At 48.5% G+C, this 17,051-nt stretch overlaps 1 protein-coding gene across 5 annotated transcripts in view; it reads right to left on the reverse strand.

Moving 5' to 3' along the window:
• The window catches only part of PIP5KL1 (phosphatidylinositol-4-phosphate 5-kinase like 1), a 621,182-nt gene that overhangs the window by 222,163 nt on the left and 381,968 nt on the right, over positions 1–17,051 (reverse strand). The gene's annotated exons all lie outside the window — the stretch shown is intronic.

Raw genomic sequence — 17,051 nt, forward strand, 5'->3', positions numbered from 1 at the left:
GCCCCCACTCTCGACCTCTGACCCCACTCTCGACCCCTGACCTCCCACTCTCAACTTCTGACCCCATTAGCTGACTTAACCGCTCCCCACTTCTCTAAGGCCCTGCTCTCAGCCTCTGCCCTCCAACTCTTAACCTCTGACTCCACTCTCGACCTCTGACCCCACTGTCTGCCTTAACCCGCTCACCACCTACCTTTAACCAATGGCCCCACTCTCGACATCTGCCCCCACTCTCAACCTCTGACCTCACTCGACCTCTGCCCTCCCACTCTTAACCTCCGACTCCACGCTCGACCTCTGACCTCACTGACTGCCTTAAACTGCTCTCCACCTACCTTTAACCAATGGGCCCCACTCTCTACATCTGCCCTCACTCTCGACCCCTGACCCCCCACTCTCAACTTTTGACCCCCCTAGTTGACTTAACCCGCTCACCACCTGCCTTTAACCAATGGCCCCAACTCTCATCCTCTGCCCTCCCACTTTTAACCTCTGACTCCACTCACGACCTCTGACCCCACCGTCTGCCTGTAACCCATGCTCCACTTCTACCTTTAACCAATGGCACCCACTCTTGACCTCTGACCCCACCATATGCCTGTAACCCCAGCCCCCCCACCTTCTTCTAACCAGTGGCCCCAATCTCATTCTCTAGCCTGCTACTCTCAACCTCTCCCCTCCCACTCTTGACCTCTGACCCCACTAATTGCCCGTCACCCATGCTCCCCACCTTCTTCTTACCAATGGCCTCACTCTCGACTTCCGACCCCTCTCTCGACCTCTGACCTCACCGTCTGCCTGTAACCCACGCTCCCCACCTACCTTTAACCAATGGCCTTTGTGGTGTTCCGGGCCCTAGGCCCACATACCAGAGACTCTAGTCAGTGATGGGAGTGAACGTGCCCGAGCGTGTGCGCTCCAGCCCTTTTACTGACAGTCACCTGACCGGTGATGCCTGTGTTGGATGGGTGTGGGGCGAGTGTGAGGGGACTGGAAACAAACTACGAGTCCAACAGGACACTTCATTCCTCCCAAAATTCAAAGAAAACAAAACTGAGTCCAACCTGTAGAAATAGATAATACAGGACAGATGGACGGGTGCAGCTGGCAGCACCCAGACATCACTGCTCGCATCCAGGATTTATTTGAAAGAAGCGCCCCCTAGAGATCTAAACTCATTTAGGTCAGGGAGTAAGGGGGCAATAAACCAATTTATAGTGAAAAACCTCCCACGTGACCTTTAATACTAATAAATAGCTTAACAATGGGTCATTGACTCATGATTTCTCCACACAAGAAAGTAGATTTCAATAAATTATTTTTATCATTTCATTTCATTTCATGAGTCACTTATTTAAGACCAATCATAGAACAATCTTGGCTGATATAGTCACATTATTTCTGAACACTGCTATTTCTTTACAACGCATCAACTAGTTACACTGATGCATTTCCTTATCAAGACTGCACTCTGTGCAACCAACTCATGATCTACACACAGCCACGTTCATCACAATGCATAATAAGCCTTTTTCCTCATAAGACTACCATAGGTTTTCTACCCCACACTCACATCTCATTCACATATTCGACACTCACATCACTGACACATACTACACACCGTCGCACTCCCCGGTACAGCATAGCGCACACAGATGAAAACGAACTTGGGCAGAAACGTCAGCCCTCCAATGCTGTGCTAGTAGCTAGGGCTGCAATCTTTCAGGTCCACGTACGTTTCAATGGACATAGAACTGTGCTTCCATCTTCACCAGGATCTATTTTTTGAACTATTTTTAGGTCTCGCTGAGGCAGCACATGCGCTGATCTGGCAGAGACATTTAGTGTACGGGTTTTCAAAGTGCCCCCACTGGCTTTTGGTGGCCTAAAGCTTGCGTGCACGCTCACGAACACGCACGCCGCCGCCATATGACTTTCCTCCGCCGCGCTTGATCGCGATCACTATCACTATCACTATCACATTCGCGGGTCGCGCGGCCGTGTCACTTTCACGGCAGCGCGGCCAATGCTTGATTATATAGCGCTCAAATTTGCATTTCTCCCGCGTCTAGGAGCTGCAACTTAACAATATGGGCAGAAGGAATTGAATTAACAATCCAGCTGGAAAGCAGCGCTGTGGCAGGGGGAGCTTAATGCCTTTTCTGTATCCCAAACGAGCATAGAAACCCAGGGCGGCTGTATATTTAAGGTGCAGCTATTGATCCGAATGCCCGTTTGAATAAGCGCGCCCTGCGGTTACAGTACTCTGTCCAATTTAAGCGTTACTTCAGAGGAGGCTGTCCCAGAATCATGCTTACTGCTTAGCAAGAATCAAGGACACAGGGAGCAACCCGAAGCTCTGCTCCGTAAATCAGAGATCTTACCCACGGCTTGACATCCAGCGTCAGGCAAACACTGACAATATTATTACTGTACTCATCTTTGACCTGCCTCAACTGATTTACTCAAATGAGAAATTGGATTAAAATGCTATCAAATCAGTTTAAAACCAGAAAGTTACTTTTGCATGCAATCGACATTCTCTAATCCTTATTATTTCAGTGTTTTATTTCCCTCTCTGGCTTCCATCGCCCTGTTCTAAAGTGAGGACTCCCCCCTCCTTCCAAGGGTCCCTCGTACCCTTTCTACTCTCAAGTGATGACGTGCCCATTGTTTCCGAGCTCCCTGCATGCGCTACGTTTCCGATCTCCAAGCCCCAGGACACTCCAGCCATTTTGAATGTGCGACACAAATAAAGACTTATTTTCCTCTAAGGGCGGTTCGTCACTGTTTTTATATGAAAAGCGAACCCCCAAGTGTGTATTTTTTATTTTGTTTGCTCAATTTTATTTGCACATTATTTGAATAAACAAATACATTGTCCAAGATAATAATTTAAATGCCAGAACAGTGTGAAAAAATTAAAACGACCCAGTAAATCAAGTAAAATAAAATAATGGTCACTTTGACCTTCAGAGATGCACCCCCCAACCTTCCTGCCCAAAGTTGTGATTACGACGTGGAAAAGGGCAAAGCCACAGTGATGGGGATTGGAGATCTGGGTCAAAATACGCAGGTTCGAGGAGCAACATTTCATCTTTTTGACATAGATAGAAGTGGTGCACTGAGCTGGGTATCAGTGGTTATTTATGGCGCTTAAATAGGGAGAGTCTTGCACCAGCATTATATGTAAATAAATTATTATTTCTATAATGCTTAATTACCGCCGGCTTCCTTCGTTAACACAGAGCACACTGTCTGCTCGTCTGCAATGGAATAATTACCAACTCTCATCTCATATAAACATAGCGTTAAATTCCCTTTCATCAACACATAGAAGCTGCTTTTATAGGAAGCGCCTAGGAAGCAATTTTATCCATGCAAACTGTTTCAAAACACACTGTATTTTAGATTGTCCTTGCTGCCTCTGGGCGCTAGCAGGCGAAAGGAGATAAACTGATCTCTCCACCTTCTCCCAACCTTCCTTATCTAACTCGTCATATGTTGACGAGTCGGAAAAAGCGCCTAAGGATGTCTTTAAGGCAGGTTGGTGAAGAGCGCTTGTGTAGTGCAGAGTTTTTCACGGGTTTACGTGTCACTGTGCGGGGGAGCGCACCCGCCTGGCAACATCTCCCATGCAATTATGATTCGATCTGTAAGGGGCTCTTTTACAGCTCCGAGCTGCGCTTGGAAGGCCTGCCAGATTTCGGGGAATTATGAGGGAGGTTAAAAGCGGGTGTTGATAAACGCGTGAATGAATCGGATATCTTTTAAGGTGTGTATTAATACCCTACGAAAAGGTGACCTCTTAAATGTATTTATTCACCTATAAAGTAAAATACAGCAACATAAAATAGGTACGTTTGTTGTATTGCCTCATGTATTCCATGTTTAAAACAAATGCCAAAGAACTTAGCAGTATTCGAACCGTGTCATCTCTAATAAACCGTTGGTTGAGTTATGATAAGACAATTTGTATTTTTTAAATACTGAATACGTAAATATTTTTGGTAAAGATGGACGTGAGTTACTTTCTGAATATCACAAAACAGAAGAGACAAGGGATTGAGCCTTCTCTGACTCCCTTACCAATATTTAAGTCTCACACAACAGAGAAAAACTTTATAACAAAAATAACTCTACTGAACGCTAGATATGGGAAAATCAAAAGATGTCTTAATACTGCCCTCACACACTTGGTAGTGTCATGCTTCATCATTGGGCCGCATCATACATCCAGGTGCAGACCAACACTCTGGATGGAGCGCAATTTTTTAGTAAGAAGATGAAGAATAGTGGTGAGGGTAGAGTGTAATAAAGAAAGGCAAAACGAAACACAAAAGTGTAACTCAAATCAAAAAGGAAAACAAATCTTCTCCTGGAAGAAGGGACCAAGAGAGGTGTAGATATAATAGTAAAACTGCCTAGGGGTTAACCCGCAATTTTTTATTTTTTGTCAACCTCTGGCAGGATTAAAACCAACAATATGGGGTATTCAGGGAAGGTAACGACCCTTCTATCCCCACTGCAAATACCAACATGTTTCTGCCAGCTTTTTTTGCGCCAAACCAGGTCGCTCTGGCATTCGTCAGGGTGTTGGTCCCTATTTTCTGGTCTGTACCCCTATTCGGGTATTTATTACTTTATTACTCTGTATGTTTGGGCTTTTCCCCAACGTCACTCTTTTCTGGAGATTTCCAAGAGGATTCACAATTCTAAAACGAGACGAGAAAAAAACATAAGAGGGAAAACCATCCATGATTTCCACACTCATCATTTTTCTCATTAGCCTTTTCTCTTTTCGAATTTCCCATGCGTTATTTAAGTGCCTCATTGCAACCTATTCATTCAACACACACACCTTAACCCCTAGACGTGAGGACTCCACACCACACGTGAACACAAACTACTCAACAAGTGGCGTGGGTGCAAAATCTGGATTTAAAAGCTGCACGTATATTCACAATACATATACTTAATAGCGGAGAGATACCCGGCCATAGCTCTCTCAAGTACCCCAGTGAGTAATATCAATTGCCAACACCTCCTCGCAACTCCATGTGTACTTACAAGAGTCTACAGCTTAGCAAGAGCATCTTAAACATTTTGCAACACTCGGGGGTCAGGTGCCGCGCTCCTGCTCTCCTCGTCACCTCGGCCCTGCTCGAGCGCTGCGCGGAGGGGAGACAGGTCTCGCTGGCGCCTGGCAGCAGTGACTGCTATCTGCGCAGCAGATCTTGTCTTTAAGGGCCCAAGTGACAACGTTCACATCTTCTCTTCAAGTGTTTTCATCCTTAAAGTGTCACTCCAGCCCTCCCCGGGAGACCCTCAACCCCCCCACACACACACTTCCACCAGGTCTTCTGTTGTGCAGATTTCCTGTCTCCAGGCAAGATGTCCGTCAGTCTGCGCGGTACTGCAGCCCCCTCCCCTCCTTGGCCTCACTGGCAGGAGGTGCGAAAGGGCAGTCAGAGGCCGAGAAACCAAATGGGACAGAAACAAAATAAAAACAAGCACTTGCAATGCAATAGGTCTCGCATTAGGAAAGTTTGAGCTTTTTGTATTGTAAATTGACTAATTTTTTTATTTATGTGTTGGTATTGAAAATATTGAAATTACTAGCTTTCTCATGTACAATGTCAATAGTTTTAACTGTTGCAAATGTGACACCAATAGCATTTGTAATGCAATGTGTGTTGTAGCCTGCCAACTTAGGTTGTTGGACAGGTGACCAATTTGGAGGCAGAATTAAGAAAATGCATCCCCCCGTGCAACCCCCCCCCCTCTTCTCCACAGAAGCAAAAAATCTGCACAGAGAGGGGTGTTGAGAGAGTGAGTGAGGTGTGTAGAGAGATGTTGCGTGTGAACAGTCCCTGTGTGTGTGAGCAGTGCCGGTGTGTGTGAGCAGTGCCGATGTGTGTGTGCGAAGTGCCTGTGTTTGTGAACATTGGTTGTGTGTGAGCAGTGCCGATGTGTGTGTGCGCAGCGTGTGTGTGTTTGATAGTAACTAGTGTGTGTGAGAGAGTATTGTGTGTGGATGCAAGGCTGCTAATGCGATCGACCTCAGAAGGATGAAAAGGGAATGAGTGTGGCATATAGAGGTGGACAAAGCTTGCATTTTTGCAACTAGAAGGTGTGGGTTAAATGCTGGTTGCGGGGAAGCTGAGTGCTGAAAGGCAAAGAAAACATAGCGGGCATTGGGTGGGTGGGAGATAGGCGAGAGTTGTGTGTGTTTTATTTGTGTGCAATGCGTGAAGTGTGCTGATAATATCTTTTGGCGCTGTGAATATAGTTTGCGTTGTTGGTGAATGAACGGGGCCCATGTTATCGTCCTTAGAAGGATGAAAAGGGAATGAGCGTGGCATATAGTGTTGGTCAAAGCTGCACTTGTTGCAATTAAAAGGTGTCGGTTAAATGCTGGTGGCGGGGATGCTGAGTTCTGAATGCCAAAGAAAACACGGCGGGGGGAGTGCGGGGGAGAGATAGGCGAGAGGCATGTGTTTCTTGATTGTGTGAAAAGCGTCCCGTGTGCTGATAAATGCTTTTGGTGCTGCGAATAGTATTTTTGTTGTTGCTGGTTTAACGGGCGCATGTTATCTACCTTCGAAGGATGAAAAAGGAATGAGCGTGGTATATAGAGCTGGGCAAAGATGCAAGTGTTGTTAAGTAAAAGGTGGGGGTTAAATGCTGTTTGAGGGGAAGGTGAGTGCTGAAAGGCAAAGAAAACACAGAGGGTGGAGGGCGGGGTGGGGAGGGAGATAGACTAGAGGCATGTGTGTGTTTTATCTGTGTGAAATGCGTGAAGTGTGCTGATAAATGTTTTTTGCAATGCATAAATTGTTTTAGTTGTTGCCGAATGAACGTGGCCCATGTTATCTACCTCAGAAGGATGAAAAGGGAATGAGTGTGGCATATAGAGCTGTGCAAAGCTGCAAGTGTCTTTAACTAAAAGGTGGGGGTTAAATGATGGTAGCGGGGAACCTGAGTTCTGAAAGGCAAAGAAAACACGGTGGGGGGAGGGCGAGGGAGAGATAAGCAAGAGGCATGTGTGTGTTTCTATTGTGTGAAATTTGCCCCGTGTGCTGATAATTTCTTTGGGCGCTGTGAATAAAGTTTCTGTTGTTGCTGAATTAACGGGGCTCATGTTATCGACCTTATAAGGTTGAAAAGGGAATTAGCGTGGCATATAGATCTGGGCAAAGCTCCACTTGTGGTAATTAAAAGGTGGGGGTTAAATGCTGGTTGCGGGGAAGCTGAGTTCTGAAAGCCAAAGAAAACACAGCGGGGGTAGGGCAGGGGAGAGATAGGCGAGAGGCATGTGTGTGTTTTCATTGTGTGAAATGCGTCCCGTGTGCTCATAAATGCTTTTGGCGTCGTGAATAATGTTTCTGTTGCTGAATTAACGTGGCTCATGTCATTGACCTCCTAAGGATGAAAATGGAATGTGCGTGGCAAATAGAGGTGGGCAAAGCTGCAATTGTTTTTCTTTAACTAAACGGTGGTGGTTAAATGCTGGTTGCGGGGAAGCTGAGTGCTGAAAGTCAAAGAAAACACGACGGGGGAGAGATAGGCGAGAGGCATGTTTTTCTGTGTGAAATGCATCAAGTGTGCTGTGGTGGGGGAGGGACAGTTGTGAGAGGCACCATGAGGAAACAATCTCTCGGCATGCTGTGGCGGGGGCGGGGGAGCGCATTCCAGGCGGGGGAGCGGACCCTTTGAAGTATGATGCCGAGGCTGTGGCTACACGTGCACGCGCCAGTAGGCTGAAGCGCTTCCCCAAACGGATTGCATGGCGGCACGATGCACGTGATTGTGCGCGTGCTCGCCATGCAATCCACTTTTGGGAGCACTTTGAAATGCCCCTTTTACTAGAGTCACTTATAGCGATTGCGTAAACGCAATAGCTAGGCGAGACCTAACAAGCATTGGCATAGCCAATAGGTCTCACTTTTGGGACCTTATAAGTATTTAGTTATGCAGCACAATATCCTTGGTGCAATAACATCAACTGTTACATGGCTAAAAACTTATAAGGTCCCAAAAGCGAGACCTATTGGCTATGCCAATGCTTGTTTCTCTTGAAGGTGAGGCGTGGGAATTCTAAAAACAATTTACTGTTGTTTCTTGCTGAAATTTGGTTATACTCCAGCCGGAGAAATAACAAGCCCTAAGCCTTTAGAGATGCTCGGGTGTCTGCAGTCATTAACTAATTTCAAATATTTCTGCTCCTCGTATTAGTCTGTGTGCATTTCTGATTTCACAATTTCGCTCAGTGTGTTCGATACGTCAGATATGGGGAAGCTGCATCCGTGATCCGTGATTTTAAGTGGTCTTTTGTGATAGAGTATTGTGATATCCTGGACCTTGTACAACCGGAGGGAGCCACGAGAAGCGCCACGCCTCATGATCCCTAATAGAGTTTTGTGATGAAATGAAGTGGTCCTGCCGTAGTGACCAGAGGTCCAGATATCACAATACTCGATCACAAAGACCAGTTAGATGAGAGAAAAAGAAGAACCTTAAAATCACCGATCCAGCTTGCCCCCATATCTGAAGTCGCTATGTATCAGTTACTAGCCCATTCTCTGCTGACCTCCCGGATGTGTAACCGGCCTTGTTCTGTGAGCCCAATTTGATTCACTGTCTGTTTTATATTCCCATTTGACTTATGTACTGAACTGTTACCTTCCTTTCCCTCAAATTGTAAAGCGCTCGGATATCCCTCGGGATCACGTCCGCGCTATATAAAACGTTATAAATAAATAAAATGTTCTCTTGGTGGATCGCGGGTGTAAGGCTCCACCCTGGTGGTGAGATGCTCCTTCGGTGGTTACGGTGATGCACATGGCATGATGGTGTTGTTGCCATAAGACATCCTATACCATAGCATAGGTGATTAGAACTGGCACGACAGGGTGACAGGAGCGACCTCGCATTCACATAGCTCAGTGTGTTGAGGTGCTGTTCTTCTCCTTCGGCATGTGCGGTTCTTTGCAGGGATGCCATCATTCACCAAGCAGCTGGTGACTCCGAACGTATAGTTGCACTGGGAAGCGTGGGGCAGATACTGGTCACGCATGCAGGCAGCTTACATCTGGTCCTCTCAATGGGCTGTCCCCATGAGTAGCTTGCTTGTGTTGGTGGTGCACTCTCGGGGAGTAGCACACATCCTCGGTCTTGTCACCTTTGATCATGCCTCCTGCTCATTTATGGTCGTCAGGTTCTTCAGTGTGATAGGTCTGGTCACACACCTTTCTCTCCTCCTCTTTTTCTGTTCTCCTTTGCAATGTGGCTTCGTGCCACACGTCACATGTTTACTTCTTCTTCTGGCGCTAGGTGGCATCAGGCCATGTGTCGCACGTGTTCCTTTCTTCTTCAGGTGTGAGGTGGCGTCAGGTCACTTGTTGCCGGTCCTCTTCTCATTTACCTCTCGCCGTCCCAGCCTGTTCGTAGGACTGTACGTTTTCTCCCCTCATGGACATCTCACAGGTCCTGTCACACCTGTAGGACTGTGCGTTTTCTTCTGTCACGGACGTCGGAGGTCCTGTCACACCTGTAGGACTGTACGTTTTCTTCTGTCACAGACCTCTCGGAGGTCCTGTTCCTGTGCTTGGGTTAATGGAGGTCGACCTTCTTCAGGACAGAGGCGTCTGAAGTTACCCAGACTCAGTTGCAAATTCTTGCGGTCTTTCTTCAGATGGTGGCTGAGCTCTTCTCTTATGGCCTGATTCCCAGAAGTAATCTAAGACAAGATCCTAAACTTACTACTTTTGGTATTCACAGAAGGCATTTAGTAGGAGTAAAGTTAGGATTTTGTCTTAAGTCTGTCTTAAGTTAAAATTCTAATTTTACTACTACTAAGTGCCTTCTGTGAATACCAAGAGTAGTAAGTTTAGGATTTTGTCTCAGATTAGTTCTGTGAATCGGCCCCTCTCTTCTCTCACTGTGGTTCAAAGTAATGAGTTTGCAAAATAACGTCGCTGTGAGAGGCAAGGGTCTTCTCTTACTTGTGGTGGTGGCAGTTGGCCACTAGGGTCATGCAACTCAGTCTTTAGACAGTGAGAGGTCAGAGACTGTTTAGGGAGTGCCCCGGTGTGTATGCATCCCTCCTACCCTCACTGACCTCTGTGTGTATGTGTCCCTTCATCCCTCAGTGACCTCTTTATTTATATGGCCCGCCGTCCCTCACTTAACTCTATGAATGCATCCCTCCATCTCTCACTTAATGTGAGACCGGCCTTGTGGCGTGGACCCTCCCGACCAGCAAGCAACCCTGCAACCACACCTGATCCCCCGGTATCACAGACTTCCGGCAACCATGGCCCAACAAACTCGATGGCCGGCCGAGGCCCCGGCCAAACCCAAGACACTACCATGCATGCCCGGCCGAGGGAGAGAGAAACCCCCAAGCCAGACTGGGGGACGCCACCTCTGTCACACCCCTGATCTCCTCCCCACGGAGGGTTTCGATCGGCCACCAGGCCCCCGGTGGGCGGGCGCCTCGCATGCTGGGTGTCTGGAGTCCCTCCCAGACCCACCTGAACAGATCAAAGGGCCGAGCGACAGGAAATCCCGACACACCGCCCCCAGGCACGAGGACCCCTCTCGGCGAGGACTCCGGACTTCAAAGAGGAGGGGGGAGTATAACAAGGGGTGCGGAAGGGACAGGAGAGACAGAAGACCTGGACCGACGAGAGCCCTGCTGACCTGGTCACGGCTCGATCGACCTCTGAACCCAAGGACGCTACCTGACCCACTGAACCATCTGAGCCCTGCTGACGCTGTCGCGGCTCCCCGAACTCTGAACCATCTGAGCCCTGCTGTCGCGGCTCCCCGAACTCTGAACCATCTGAGCCCTGCTGTCGCGGCTCCCCGAACTCTGAACCATCTGAGCCCTGCTGACGCTGTCGCGGCTCCCCGACTCTGAAACCACCTGTGCCTGCTGAGTGACTCGCGGCGCTCCCCTCCAGGAGAATCGGCAGAGATTGCCGAGAGAAACCGCATCCCCCAGCTCGAGGATTGAGAGCGGTGCGAAGGATACTCCGCAGAGACACTGAACTCAAAGACTGTCCCGCTACCCCAATACCCCCATCACAAAACCACCGCCGCTTGTGGCATTGATTTAATAACTGCATCTCGGATCATAAAGATCCCCTGAAACTATCGATAAAGTATACTGTCTTACGAAGAACTACTGTGTGGTGTCCCTCTGTCAGATCATGTAAGTTCAGCGTGTGCGATCCTAGGAACGAGACCCTTCCAGGAAGGGCCTCCCCGCCTGTGCTCGGCCTAACTCTGGGAGAGGTGGGTCAAAGGGTGGTCAGGAACGTATTCCGAAGCCCCCCCCGGAGAACGCCTTTCCAACACTTAACTCTGTGTGAGTTTGTCTCGCTGTCGCACACTGACCTGTGTGTATGCGTCCCTCCATCTCTCACTGACCTCTGTGTGTGTTTATCACGCTGTCCCACACTGATCTCTGTATGTATGTGTGTCTCCGTCCCTCAGTGACCTCTGTGTGTATGCGACCCTCTGTCTCTCACTTAACTCTGTGTGTGCATCTCACCTCTGTGTATGTGGTCGTCCTACCCTCACTGATCTGGGTCGATTTATCCTTCTGTCCCTCACGGACCTCTGTATGTCTGTGATGCTCCATCCTTCAGTGACCTCAGTGTATGCATCCCTCCCACCCTCACTGACCTCTGTGTGTATGTGTCCCTTAATCCCTCAGTGACCTAAATTATTATTTATTTATTTTTATTTATTTTGTCCTCATTCGCCAATACCCATAGCGTGCTGACCGTCTATACATTCCCCTATATCGATAGGCTAGGATAACATGGGCTCTTCCCTCGGACTCTCTTGATGCTTTCAGCCCGTAGCCTAGAGGGGTACGCTATCAGACTAAAGCGCTGCCCAGCTGGTATTTTGGGGAGATTGGGCATCACTCCACTCTGTAAAGACCCTCTGGACTCTGGGAGTGTCCAGTTGGCATAATCATAGGACGGGGGGGAAAAAAAAAAAAAACCTCATCTCCAGAGTGACAGCGAGTCCCAGTATGCGATCTTTTTCCTGCTGTATTCTCTGGCCATATCCATGTTAGTTATTTCATATAAAGAAGTTAGCCAATCCGAGAGAGTAGGAGGGGCGGAGACTGCCCATTGCGTACAAATCTGTCTTCTTGCCAGAAGGATTGAATGGAAAAGTAAAAGTCTGTCTGGACCTAGTATCTGGGTATGTAAGCCGAAAATTATTAATTTTATGTCAATTGTAATTGCTGTCCCCAATATACTCTCCAATGTTTTTTGTACTTCTTCCCAAAATGCCTGGAAGGGCAGTCTTTAAACATGTGAAGGTCCGAGGCCTCAAGGAGACCGCATTTTTTGCAACTGACTTGATTGTGTGAAAAGCGTCCCGTGTGCTGATAAATGCTTTTGGTGCTGCGAATAGTATTTTTGTTGTTGCTGGTTTAACGGGCGCATGTTATCTACCTTCGAAGGATGAAAAAGGAATGAGCGTGGTATATAGAGCTGGGCAAAGATGCAAGTGTTGTTAAGTAAAAGGTGGGGGTTAAATGCTGTTTGAGGGGAAGGTGAGTGCTGAAAGGCAAAGAAAACACAGAGGGTGGAGGGCGGGGTGGGGAGGGAGATAGACTAGAGGCATGTGTGTGTTTTATCCGTGTGAAATGCGTGAAGTGTGCTGATAAATGTTTTTTGCAATGCATAAATTGTTTTAGTTGTTGCCGAATGAACGTGGCCCATGTTATCTACCTCAGAAGGATGAAAAGGGAATGAGTGTGGCATATAGAGCTGTGCAAAGCTGCAAGTGTCTTTAACTAAAAGGTGGGGGTTAAATGATGGTAGCGGGGAACCTGAGTTCTGAAAGGCAAAGAAAACACGGTGGGGGGAGGGCGAGGGAGAGATAAGCAAGAGGCATGTGTGTGTTTCTATTGTGTGAAATTTGCCCCGTGTGCTGATAATTTCTTTGGGCGCTGTGAATAAAGTTTCTGTTGTTGCTGAATTAACGGGGCTCATGTTATCGACCTTATAAGGTTGAAAAGGGAATTAGCGTGGCATATAGATCTGGGCAAAGCTCCACTTGTGGTAATTAAAAGGTGGGGGTTAAATGCTGGTTGCGGGGAAGCTGAGTTCTGAAAGCCAAAGAAAACACAGCGGGGGTAGGGCAGGGGAGAGATAGGCGAGAGGCATGTGTGTGTTTTCATTGTGTGAAATGCGTCCCGTGTGCTCATAAATGCTTTTGGCGTCGTGAATAATGTTTCTGTTGCTGAATTAACGTGGCTCATGTCATTGACCTCCTAAGGATGAAAATGGAATGTGCGTGGCAAATAGAGGTGGGCAAAGCTGCAATTGTTTTTCTTTAACTAAACGGTGGTGGTTAAATGCTGGTTGCGGGGAAGCTGAGTGCTGAAAGTCAAAGAAAACACGACGGGGGAGAGATAGGCGAGAGGCATGTTTTTCTGTGTGAAATGCATCAAGTGTGCTGTGGTGGGGGAGGGACAGTTGTGAGAGGCACCATGAGGAAACAATCTCTCGGCATGCTGTGGCGGGGGCGGGGGAGCGCATTCCAGGCGGGGGAGCGGACCCTTTGAAGTATGATGCCGAGGCTGTGGCTACACGTGCACGCGCCAGTAGGCTGAAGCGCTTCCCCAAACTGATTGCATGGCGGCACGATGCACGTGATTGTGCGCGTGCTCGCCATGCAATCCACTTTTGGGAGCACTTTGAAATGCCCCTTTTACTAGAGTCTCGTATAGCGATTGCGTAAACGCAATAGCTAGGCGAGACCTAACAAGCATTGGCATAGCCAATAGGTCTCACTTTTGGGACCTTATAAGTATTTAGTTATGCAGCACAATATCCTTGGTGCAATAACATCAACTGTTACATGGCTAAAAACTTATAAGGTCCCAAAAGCGAGACCTATTGGCTATGCCAATGCTTGTTTCTCTTGAAGGTGAGGCGTGGGAATTCTAAAAACAATTTACTGTTGTTTCTTGCTGAAATTTGGTTATACTCCAGCCGGAGAAATAACAAGCCCTAAGCCTTTAGAGATGCTCGGGTGTCTGCAGTCATTAACTAATTTCAAATATTTCTGCTCCTCGTATTAGTCTGTGTGCATTTCTGATTTCACAATTTCGCTCAGTGTGTTCGATACTTCAGATATGGGGAAGCTGCATCCGTGATCCGTGATTTTAAGTGGTCTTTTGTGATAGAGTATTGTGATATCCTGGACCTTGTACAACCGGAGGGAGCCACGAGAAGCGCCACGCCTCATGATCCCTAATAGAGTTTTGTGATGAAATGAAGTGGTCCTGCCGTAGTGACCAGAGGTCCAGATATCACAATACTCGATCACAAAGACCAGTTAGATGAGAGAAAAAGAAGAACCTTAAAATCACCGATCCAGCTTGCCCCCATATCTGAAGTCGCTATGTATCAGTTACTAGCCCATTCTCTGCTGACCTCCCGGATGTGTAACCGGCCTTGTTCTGTGAGCCCAATTTGATTCACTGTCTGTTTTATATTCCCATTTGACTTATGTACTGAACTGTTACCTTCCTTTCCCTCAAATTGTAAAGCGCTCGGATATCCCTCGGGATCACGTCCGCGCTATATAAAACGTTATAAATAAATAAAATGTTCTCTTGGTGGATCGCGGGTGTAAGGCTCCACCCTGGTGGTGAGATGCTCCTTCGGTGGTTACGGTGATGCACATGGCATGATGGTGTTGTTGCCATAAGACATCCTATACCATAGCATAGGTGATTAGAACTGGCACGACAGGGTGACAGGAGCGACCTCGCATTCACATAGCTCAGAGTGTTGAGGTGCTGTTCTTCTCCTTCGGCATGTGCGGTTCTTTGCAGGGATGCCATCATTCACCAAGCAGCTGGTGACTCCGAACGTATAGTTGCACTGGGAAGCGTGGGGCAGATACTGGTCACGCATGCAGGCAGCTTACATCTGGTCCTCTCAATGGGCTGTCCCCATGAGTAGCTTGCTTGTGTTGGTGGTGCACTCTCGGGGAGTAGCACACATCCTCGGTCTTGTCACCTTTGATCATGCCTCCTGCTCATTTATGGTCGTCAGGTTCTTCAGTGTGATAGGTCTGGTCACACACCTTTCTCTCCTCCTCTTTTTCTGTTCTCCTTTGCAATGTGGCTTCGTGCCACACGTCACATGTTTACTTCTTCTTCTGGCGCTAGGTGGCATCAGGCCATGTGTCGCACGTGTTCCTTTCTTCTTCAGGTGTGAGGTGGCGTCAGGTCACTTGTTGCCGGTCCTCTTCTCATTTACCTCTCGCCGTCCCAGCCTGTTCGTAGGACTGTACGTTTTCTCCCCTCATGGACATCTCACAGGTCCTGTCACACCTGTAGGACTGTGCGTTTTCTTCTGTCACGGACGTCGGAGGTCCTGTCACACCTGTAGGACTGTACGTTTTCTTCTGTCACAGACCTCTCGGAGGTCCTGTTCCTGTGCTTGGGTTAATGGAGGTCGACCTTCTTCAGGACAGAGGCGTCTGAAGTTACCCAGACTCAGTTGCAAATTCTTGCGGTCTTTCTTCAGATGGTGGCTGAGCTCTTCTCTTATGGCCTGATTCCCAGAAGTAATCTAAGACAAGATCCTAAACTTACTACTTTTGGTATTCACAGAAGGCATTTAGTAGGAGTAAAGTTAGGATTTTGTCTTAAGTCTGTCTTAAGTTCAAATTCTAATTTTACTACTACTAAGTGCCTTCTGTGAATACCAAGAGTAGTAAGTTTAGGATTTTGTCTCAGATTAGTTCTGTGAATCGGCCCCTCTCTTCTCTCACTGTGGTTCAAAGTAATGAGTTTGCAAAATAACGTCGCTGTGAGAGGCAAGGGTCTTCTCTTACTTGTGGTGGTGGCAGTTGGCCACTAGGGTCATGCAACTCAGTCTTTAGACAGTGAGAGGTCAGAGACTGTTTAGGGAGTGCCCCGGTGTGTATGCATCCCTCCTACCCTCACTGACCTCTGTGTGTATGTGTCCCTTCATCCCTCAGTGACCTCTTTATTTATATGGCCCGCCGTCCCTCACTTAACTCTATGAATGCGTCCCTCCATCTCTCACTTAATGTGAGACCGGCCTTGTGGCGTGGACCCTCCCGACCAGCAAGCAACCCTGCAACCACACCTGATCCCCCGGTATCACAGACTTCCGGCAACCATGGCCCAACAAACTCGATGGCCGGCCGAGGCCCCGGCCAAACCCAAGACACTACCATGCATGCCCGGCCGAGGGAGAGAGAAACCCCCAAGCCAGACTGGGGGACGCCACCTCTGTCACACCCCTGATCTCCTCCCCACGGAGGGTTTCGATCGGCCACCAGGCCCCCGGTGGGCGGGCGCCTCGCATGCTGGGTGTCTGGAGTCCCTCCCAGACCCACCTGAACAGATCAAAGGGCCGAGCGACAGGAAATCCCGACACACCGCCCCCAGGCACGAGGACCCCTCTCGGCGAGGACTCCGGACTTCAAAGAGGAGGGGGGAGTATAACAAGGGGTGCGGAAGGGACAGGAGAGACAGAAGACCTGGACCGACGAGAGCCCTGCTGACCTGGTCACGGCTCGATCGACCTCTGAACCCAAGGACGCTACCTGACCCACTGAACCATCTGAGCCCTGCTGACGCTGTCGCGGCTCCCCGAACTCTGAACCATCTGAGCCCTGCTGTCGCGGCTCCCCGAACTCTGAACCATCTGAGCCCTGCTGACGCTGTCGCGGCTCCCCGAACTCTGAACCATCTGAGCCCTGCTGACGCTGTCGCGGCTCCCCGACTCTGAAACCACCTGTGCCTGCTGAGTGACTCGCGGCGCTCCCCTCCAGGAGAATCGGCAGAGATTGCCGAGAGAAACCGCATCCCCCAGCTCGAGGATTGAGAGCGGTGCGAAGGATACTCCGCAGAGACACTGAACTCAAAGACTGTCCCGCTACCCCAATACCCCCATCACAAAACCACCGCCGCTTGTGGCATTGATTTAATAACTGCATCTCGGATCATAAAGATCCCCTGA

This window comes from Triturus cristatus, chromosome 1_2 (assembly GCF_964204655.1).
Source record: "Triturus cristatus chromosome 1_2, aTriCri1.1, whole genome shotgun sequence".
In the NCBI taxonomy this organism is placed as follows: domain Eukaryota; kingdom Metazoa; phylum Chordata; class Amphibia; order Caudata; family Salamandridae; genus Triturus; species Triturus cristatus.